Source organism: Olea europaea, chromosome 4, assembly GCF_002742605.1.
Source record: "Olea europaea var. sylvestris chromosome 4, O_europaea_v1, whole genome shotgun sequence".
NCBI classification, from domain to species: domain Eukaryota; kingdom Viridiplantae; phylum Streptophyta; class Magnoliopsida; order Lamiales; family Oleaceae; genus Olea; species Olea europaea.
The window spans coordinates 4,998,121-5,008,485 of NC_036240.1; the positions used below are offsets into that span (position 1 = coordinate 4,998,121).

Below are 10,365 nucleotides of genomic sequence, written 5' to 3' on the forward strand. Positions count from 1 at the left end.
GTTAAAAATTTACTCCACTGGCCTTGGAAGTCCAATACACAAGCCCTTAGCATATCTTCCAATATTTGTATGGTTCTTTCTGATTGCCCGTCAGTTTGAGGATGATAAGCTGTGCTAAAAGATAATTGTGTTCCCAAAGCCTTATGTAAGCTTCTCCAGAAGAGAGATAAAAACTTAGAATCCCTGTCTGAGACAATAGATAGTGGTACTCCATGAAGTCTGACTATTTCTTGTACATAAAGCTGAGCATATCGGTCCATGGAGTAAGTGGAACAAACTAGAATGAAATGGGTTGATTTTGTTAACCTATCCACAATAACCCAAATACTATCATATCCTTTAGTCATTTTTAGTAATTTCACCACAAAGTCCATTGTGATTCTTTCCCATTTCCATTCCGGGATAGGTAATGGTTGTAATGTTCCTGCTGGCCTTTGATGTTCTGCTTTTATCTGTTGACAAGTTAAACATTGTCCCACGTATTCGGCTATCTCACTTTTCATGTTCGGCCACCAATAGTGCAACTTCAAATCTCTATACATTTTAGTAGTTCCAGGATGAACAGAATAGGGTGTCATATGAGCTTCAGATAAAATATCACCTCGGATATTTTCTGTATTAGGTACATATAATCGTCCTCTAAACTGTAAGATATCATCTGCTGATATATGAAAATCTGAAGCTTTTCCATCATGTATATCATTCTTTATTTTGGAATAATAATCATCTTCCTGTTGCCCTTGTTGAATTCTGTTCAGTAAAGTTGGCTGAAGTGTCAACGCAGCAAGTTTAGCCTCTATAGATCCTTGTGACATAACTTCAATACCCATTTTCTGTAAATCTATCAATTCTGATTTTTGAGTTACAATCATATTCGAAACACTGGATGTCGACTTCCTACTCAATGCATCGGCTACAACATTAGCCTTACCGGGATGATAGTTTATTACACAATCATAATCCTTTACCAACTCTAGCCACCTTCTTTGTCTCATATTCAATTCCTTTTGTGTAAATAGATACTTCAAACTTTTGTGATCAGTGTAAATCTCACACCGCTCTCCATACAAATAATGCCTCCATATCTTAAGTGCAAACACAACTGCGGCGAGTTCCAAATCATGTGTAGGGTAATTCTTTTCGTACTCTTTTAGTTGTCTAGAGGCATATGCAATAACTTTACCATTTTGCATCAATACAGATCCCAAACCATTCTTTGAAGCATCACTATAAACTACAAAATTTCCAGTACCAGATGGGATTGAAAGGATAGGGGCTGAAGTTAGTCTTTTCTTCAATTCCTGAAAACTTTGCTCACAAGCATCTGTCCATTCAAACTTAGTACTCTTTCTGGTTAATTTCGTTAAAAAAGAAGCTATTTTGGAAAATCCTTCCACAAATCTACGATAATATCCAGCTAAACCCATAAAACTTCTGACCTCTGAAGGATTTGTAGGTCGTGGCCAATTATTAATAGCCTCTACTTTACTTGGATCTACTGATATACCCTCACCCGATACTACATGTCCCAAAAATACAACTCTATCTAACCAAAATTCACATTTCTTAAACTTAGCATATAACTGCTTGTCCTTTAAGACCTGCAGAACTATTCTCAAGTGTTTCGCATGTTCTTCCTTAGTACGAGAATAAATAAGGATATCATCGATAAATACAATTACAAACTTATCGAGAAAGTCTCCAAATACCCTATTCATCAGATCCATAAAAGCTGCTGGGGAATTTGTTAACCCAAATGGCATTACCAAAAACTCATAATGACCATATCTCATACTAAATGCTGTCTTAGAAATGTCTTCTCCCTTTATTTTAAGTTGATGGTATCCAGATCGCAAATCAATCTTCGAAAATACAGATGCACCCTGAAGTTGATCAAAAAAATCATCAATTCTCGGTAATGGGTATTTATTTTTAATTGTCACCTTATTCAACTCTCGGTAATCGATGCACAGCCTCATAGTACCGTCCTTTTTACGAACAAACAATACTGGTGCACCCCATGATGAAAAGCTAGGTCTAATAAAACCTTTATCTAACAACTCTTGTAATTGTAACTTCAACTCTTTTAGTTCAGTTGGGGCCATTCTATATGGAGCCTTAGAAATTGGAGATGTTCCTGGAATTAAATCGATTACAAACTCTATCTCACGATCTGGTGGTACCCCAGGTAAATCATCAGAAAATACCTCTGTAAATTCTTGTGCCACTGGCACATCACTAAGATTCGAATTGTGTTGTGCTTCAATAGCATTAACACTAACCAAATACCCTGCACACCCACTATCTAGTAACCTTTGTGCTTTCAATACCGATATGGTTGGAACTCTAAAATCTTTTTTGATCCCAATGAATGTAAATGGCTCATTTCCCAAAGGTTGAAAGGTTACTGACTTCCTCATACAATCTATAGTAGCTTGATATTTTGACAACCAATCCATACCCAAAATTATATCATAATCTTTCATTTCTAACACAATTAAATCTGCATAGAGCTCTTGATTTTCTATGAGGATCGCACATGCTCTTACAATTAGATTGGTTTGTTGTACATCTCTAGATGGAATAGTTACACTATAACTAACCTCTTGTATATCAGGTGTCCTACCCAACCTCCTCACATACTTAGTAGACACAAATGAATGTGAGGCTCCAAAATCAAATAGTACTAGTGCTGTGATGCCAAAAATAGAGAATTTACCTATTACCACGGATGGATTTGTCTCAGCATCAGATCTGGTAATAGTAAACACCCTAGCTGGCACTTTCTTTTGCTCCATAGGGTTTGGATTACCTAGGCATGCTCTAGCAAGATGTCCCATCTTTCCACAAACATAACATGTTCTAGTCTCTATAGGACATGCTCCAGTATGCTGTCCACCACATTTGGGACAAGATGGTTGTGTTGTTGAGGCTTTTCCTTGATCTATCCTTGGACGTTTGCCCTGATCCCAATGTTTTTGTCCTTGTCTCGGTTGAAACTTAGGCTTCTGATTTTGTCCTTGGAAAGACCTTTTCTTATCGTTTCTAGGCCAATGCTGTCCTTGACCTTGCCTAAACTGTCGACGAGCCTCTTGAGCACGACTAATCCTTTGTTCAGCTTGTTCTGCAACTAAGGCTCTCTCCGCAATTTGAGAATATGAAACATCTAGGATTCCTGCCATGCTTACATCTCTATATAGTTCCGGTCTTAGCCCCTCAAGAAATCTTTCTACCTTTAGTACCTCAGTATTAACCATGTGGGTAGCAAACCTGGATAGTTGTTCAAACTTACGAATATACTCTCCCACTGTCATCCCTCCTTGTCTTAACTGTATAAATTCATTCATCTTCATGGCTCGAACAGGAGCTGTAAAATATTTATTACGAAATAACTCTTTAAATCTCTCCCAAGTCATGGCATTTACATCTTCAATGCTACTCATCGTATCCCACCAATGTCCAGCACTACCTCGTAGCATAAAGGATGCACAAACCACTTTTTCTACTTCTGAGACTCTCGTATACCTGAACATATTCTCTAAAGTTCTCAACCAATCCTCTGCTGCAGTTGGATCTAATGCATCCTCAAATATTGGAGGGTTTAGTTTTCTAAATCTTTCTCCAACTGTCTCAATATGTTCAGCCCTTTGCTGTGGTTGTAAGAATTCAGCCCTTTGTTGTTCTCACCTTTCTCTTTGTTGTATTAATTGTTGAATTTGTTGAGATTGGCGCTCAACTAATTCTATAAGTCTATCAATAACAACATCTCGACTGTCATCTTGAACAGATGCCACTTGCCCCGGAGTTCTAGCTCTACAACTACTAGCATCTCTGGTTCTCACCATGGCTGCAAATAAAGGTTGGCCAATATCATTCATGAAATATGCAAAAAATAATGCAACAAATAAAACTTACTGACATAGCTGTGCTCTTTCATATTCCGAGATCATGTACATGGACAGTCTACAGAATTATAATCTCGCTCTGATACCATTCTCTGTCACACCCCCAAATTAATATTGATATCTATACACAACCTAGACAAAGAATTTTACATATATATATATATATTTTTTTTTTTGAGTTTGTTAACTTCTAATCACCTGTGACACGATCATATAATATATAGAAGCCCAAAATCATATCGCCATAATCCAACATATATATATTCAGACCTTATAAACATGTCTACAGGCCATTTCAAAAGTACACTATATAGGATTCCAAAATATAACCCAACAGATGGTAGCCTACAAAATAACCCTACAGGTCGTCATCCATGTACATCGAACTCTGGAATCCTGTAGGAGCTCCACAGCTAGCCATACTCTCTATGTAGTTCCGTGTTCACCTACAATGCAAGAACTACATAAGCCAATGCTTAGTAAGCAAAATCATGCATGTCCTGAACATGAGTAATAACAACATATGACACCATGCCATTTACTTTAAATATCACGATAAAAATATCATATTTCAATATTCGTCAAAGTCGACTAGAAATCATTTCACTTGAAATCTTTCATTTCATTGGGCCCTTGACCCACCTACTATGCACCAGATAGAGCTCTACATAATATCAATATCAATAATCAAATGGCCAGTATGAAATCGACATCGACAAGTGGACCATCCTCTCGTGACCACTAGAGGCCCATCCCCTGACTATCCCTATGATCACTCAAGAAGTCTCCCACCTGACAGTGCCAATAATCATAACAAGGGCATAGTCGAGTGGTCCGCCCTCCCGTTATCACCAAAGGCCCATCCCCTATCTACCTTTGCAATCACCCAGGAAGTAATACCCGCAATGCCAAAAATATCACATAAACATGCCTCACATGCCTCGGTGCCCTAGTAGTGGTCAATAAAACATTTATAATGAAACTCACTTTGAAATCATATTTTGCATGCAGTATTTTCAACCATGTTACATGTCGTGCATGCATATGAAAATGCTCATAAATGAAAATCGATGTCAATAGGTTACGCAATCTCATACTCAATGATCGTAACCACCATATGATGTGCTATAAGCCTCTTATCAAAGTTATGTAGATATTTCAACATTACTATGTCACATATACTAGGTTCTTGCATCGTAGTTGCAAATGGATTTTCACTTACCTTTCGCCTTTATGTGTGTAAGCTCCTATGGAGTGTGTATCAATTCCCTTTTTCGCTCAACGTCAAAAAGTCGCCTGTATTATCATCTAATATTAAATATTAGGGGACATCTAAATGTTGAAATCGCATTAGATACCCAAATGGACAGAATCTGTTTTCTAGGTTTCCGTCACCGTCCACTCATTTTTCAAATTCTTTTTCATGTCCTTACCTATATTTAACGGTTCCCAAACTTTTACCACACACCTATAACATATATGTGAAGATAATCAGATCATAACATTGTTACAAATGAAGTGTTTGGAGCTTCAAAAACAGTCCATTTTCCACTACATAAAATCAGGCAGTTTTTCCCTTTGACTGTTTTCGGTTTCCATTTTATTATTATGATACCAACAGAATCCTATGCCATTAAAATCATTTCTACACTCCCTACTTACATATAAAAACGTTCATATTGATATATATAAGTTAAACACTAAGTATCATCCCAAAATCAAGGTATAAATCACTCAATCCAGCAATTCCTCATCTCTGTCCAGATTAATTTCTTTCAAAATCTTGCCATTAATTACCCCTATTTAGGCATCATAACATCATTAACAACAATCCAACTTAATCACAAACAACTTCCGATGTTCAAGAAATCATAAACCCCTTAAGAAATAATAGAAACAAACCTCAAAACTGTGGAGTAACAAAGCTGTTCAGAAATTCCAGCTTCTTGCTTCTAATTCTCTTTGGCTGTTTCACCCTCTTTTCACTTGGAATCACTTAGGGACGAGTTCAGGGAGCTAATATATTATTTAGGAGGTAAATGAGTGGTCTTTAAATAGTTGAAGTCGTGCATATTACTTAATGATTAAGAATATCATGGGCTGCAGCCACCTCAAGCACTCAAGGTGAGTCACTAAGCTGGAGCTGTCATCTTGGCTGCAATACTTGACTTTTCTACCATTATTTTTGTGTCCATTTATGATATTTAAGATATATATTCATCCTATATTAAGTCCTTGGGGATTAGACACGAAATTTATGCCTTAGGGTTGAAGCAATTATATATTAAAGTGAAAAGTCCCCTAGCATGAGCTGTCCAAGTAGGAGGTGGCTTCTTGCAGCCAACTTTGACTTCTCCCTTGCACCACATGGAGCCATATGTGACTTAGAAGAGTTATAAATATCTTGTGTAAAGTTCCAAGTACTTATAGGACGTGTTGGAGGCTTAAGGTTGAAGGAATTGAGTGCTAAAATGACAAACATCCCAAGCGCGAGGTGTTCAAGCATGAGGTGGTCACTTGTAGCAAAATCTGATTTTATATCTATCTTTGCAGGCACAAACCAAGTATCCTCGGCTTATTTTGACATGTTTACAATCCATTTTGCTTGTCCTAAGATCCCAAAGTATTTCATAGAACTAACTCCTCAACCGTTCATTTAATTTCTTACCCGATTCTCAACCGATTTCAACAATTTGCATCTCAATATTTATAATGTCGTATAAGACATATATTATTACGTTGTGATAATGTCACTCCATCCCTCATGTCCCAAATATGTGAATTACCTATCTAGGGTTTAAGGCGACCTCGATTAGCCGAATGGAAAGCTTGAACCTTCGTTGATACAAATTTTCGACCTTTTAAATATTACATTACTTACCAAGCCAATCTCCAACATTTAGTTAATCTAACTTTCTATCATAGCTCAATATAAAATTCACCACCTAAATTGAAGAGTCGAAGGTTATCATCATGTAAAGATTTTAAAGCCTTGATGATCAAATGCATCATTTTAAGAGAAGGCAATCAGGAAATTGATACAAATGACAATGTAATTAGAATGAAATGCATGAATCATATTGGCCAAATGTAGAACGTGAAGTTCGGGGCATTACAGCGTAAGTGCTATGACCCTTAGTGGACATTCTTCTGAAAGAATCTTACAAAGCCCTGCTCCATGCGCAGGCCGATATAAGGGCGTAAGTGCTGCGACCCTTAGTGGACATTCCTCCAAAGGAATCTTACAAAGCCCTACAACATACGCAAGCCGATCTAAGACTGTAAGTGTTACCCTTAGTGGAGATTCCTCCTAAGGAAACTTTCAAAGCCCTGCTCCATACGCAGGCCGACCTATGGACGTAAGTACTGCGACCCTTAGTGGACATTCCTCCTAAGGAATCTTACAAAGCCCTACTATATACGTAGGTCGATCTAAGGCTGTACGTGTTACCCTTAGTGGAGATTCCTCCTGAGGAATCTTACAAACCCCTGTTACTTGCGCAGACCGATCTAAGGCTATACAGGTTACCATTAGTGAATATTCCTCCTAAGGAATCTTACAAAGTGCTGCTCTATATGCAGGCCAATCCAAGGGCACAAGTGTTGCAACCTTTAGTGGACATTCCTCCTAAGGAATCTTACAAAGCCCTACTACATACGAAGGCTGTACGTGTTAACCTTAGTGGAGATTCCTCCTGAGGAATCTTACAAAGCCCTGATACGTACGCAGACTGATCTATGGCTATACGCGTTACCATTAGTGGACATTCCTCCTAAGGAATCTTACAAAGCGCTGCTCTATATGCAGGCAAATCTAAGGGCGCAAGTGCTGCGACCCTTAGTGGACATTTCTCCTAAGGAATCTTACAAAACCGTGCTACATACGCAAGCCTATCTAAGGCTGTACGTGTTACCCTTAGTGGACATTCCTCCTAAAGAATCTTATAAAGCCATGCTCCATACGCAGGCCAATATGAGGGCCAAGTGCTGCGACCCTTAGAGGACATTCCTCCTAAGGAATCACACAAAGCCCTGCAACATACGCAGGCCGATCTAAGGCTGTACGTATTACCCTTAGTGGACATTCTCCCTAAGGAATCTTACAAAGCCCTGCTCCATACGCAGGCTGATCTAAGGACGTAAGGGCTACGACACTTAGTGGACATTCCACCTACGGAATCTTACAAAGCCCTGCAACATACGTAGTCTGATCTAAGGCTATACGTGTTACCCTTAGTGGACATTCCTCCTAAGGAATCTTACAAAGCCCTGCTACCCACGCAGGTCGATCTAAGGCTGCACATGTTACTCTTAGTGGACATTCCTCCAAAGGAATCTTACAAAGCCTTGCTTCGTACGCAGGCCGATCAGAGGGCATAAGTGCTGCGACCCTTAGTGGACATTCCTCCTACGGAATCTTACAAAGCCCTGCTACATACGTATGCCGATTTACGGCTTTACGTGTTACCTTTAGTGAATATTCCTTCTAAGAAATCTTACAAAGCCCAGCTCCATATGCAGGCAGAACTAAGGGCGTAAGTGCTGTGACCCTTAGTGGACATTCCTTCAACAGAATCTTTCAAAACCCAGTTATATACATAGGCCGTTCTAAGGTTGTAAGTGTTACCCCTAGTGGACATTTTTCTTAAGGAATCTTACAATGCCTTGCTCCACATGCAGGCCGACCTAAGGGCGTAAGTGCTACAACCCTTAGTGGACATTCCTCCTAAAGAATCTTTCAAAGCCCTATCCATACGCAGGCCGACATAAGGGCGTAAGTGCTGCGACCCTTAGTAGACATTCCTCCAAAGGAATATTACAAAGCTCTACAACATACGCTGGCTGATCTAAGGCTGTACGTGTTACCCTTAGTGGACATTCCTCCTAAGGAATCTTGCAAACCCTATTCCATACGCAGGCCGATCTAAGGGCATAAGTGCTGCGACCCTTCGCGGACATTCCTCCTAAGGAATCTTACAATGCCCTGCTACATTCGCTGGCCGATCTAAGGTTGTATGTTTTACCCTTATTGGACATTCCACCTAAGGATTCTTACAGAGCCCTGCTTCATACGCAGGCTGATATAAGGCTGTACGTGTTACCCTTTGTGGACATTCCTCCTAAGGAATCCTATAAAGCCCTGCTCCGTATGCAGGCTTATCTATATGCAGGCCGATCTAAGGGTGTAAGTTCTGCAACTCTTAGTGGACATTTCTCCTAAGGAATCTTGCAAAGCCCTACTATATACGCATGCCAATCTAAGGCTTTACTGTTACCCTTAGTGGACATTCCTCATAAGGAATCTTAGAAAACCCTACTCCATGCACAGGCCGATCAAGGACGTAAGTACAGTGACCCATAGTGGACATTCCTCCTAAGGAATCATACGAAGCCCTGCCACATATGCAGGCCAATCTAAGGCAATACGTGTCACCCTTAGAGGACATTCCTCCTAAGGAATTTACAAAGCCCTGCTACATACCCAGGTCGATCAAAGGCTGTACGTGTTACGCTTAGTGGACATTCCTCCTAAGGAATCTTACAAAGCCCTGCTATATACGCAGGTTGATCTAAGGCTATTCGAGTTACCATTAGTGGACATTCCTCCTAAAGAATCTTACAAAGCCCAGCTCCATATGCCGACCGATCTAGGGGCGTTAGTGCTGCGACCCTTAGTGGACATTCCTCCTAAGTAATCTTACAAATCCCTGCTACATATGTAGGCTGATCTAAGGTTGTACATGTTACCCTTAGTGGACATTCCTCCTAAAGAATCTTACAAAACCCTGCTCCGTACGCAGGCCGATCTAAGGGCATAAGTGCTAAGACCCTTAATGGACATTACTCCTAAGGAATCTTACAAAGCCTTGCTACATACGCAGGCCAATCTAACGCTCTACGTGTTACCCTTAGTGGACATTCTTCCTAAGGGGTCTTACAAAGCCCTACTCCATATGCAGGTCGGTATAAGGATGTAAGTGTTGCGATCCTTAGTAGACATTCCTCCTAAGCAATCTTACAAAGCCCTGCTACATAAGCAGGCCGATCTAAGGCTGCACATGTTACCCTTAGTGGACATTCCTCTTAAGGAATCTTATAAAACCCTGCTATATATGCATGTCGATCTAAAGTTGTACGTGTTACCCTTAGTGGACATTCCTCCTAAGGAATCTTACAAAGTCCTGCTTTGTACATTGGCTGATCTAAGTGCTTAAGTGCTGCGACCCTCTTGTCGACATTTCTCCTAAGAAATCTTACAAAGCTCTGCTACATATGCAAGCCGATCTAAGGCTGTACTTGTTACCCTAGGTTGACATTCTTCCTAAGAAATCTTACAAAGCCCTGCACCATACGTAGGCCGATCTAAGGGCAAAATTGCTGCGACCCTTAGTAGACATTCCTCCTAAGAAATCATACAAAGCCCTGCTACATACACCGACAGATCTAAGGTTGTACGTGT

The 10,365-nt window shown here is 39.8% G+C and overlaps 1 long non-coding RNA gene across 1 annotated transcript; it reads right to left on the minus strand.

Moving 5' to 3' along the window:
• Positions 1-4,315: 4,315 nt before the first annotated feature.
• On the minus strand, positions 4,316-6,005 carry LOC111394052. Its single transcript, XR_002702542.1, has 3 exons — positions 5,808-6,005; positions 5,128-5,201; positions 4,316-4,351 (listed from the first exon to the last, which is right to left on the minus strand). It is a non-coding gene; the product is annotated as an uncharacterized LOC111394052 (long non-coding RNA).
• Between the last annotated feature and the right edge of the window lie 4,360 nt (positions 6,006-10,365).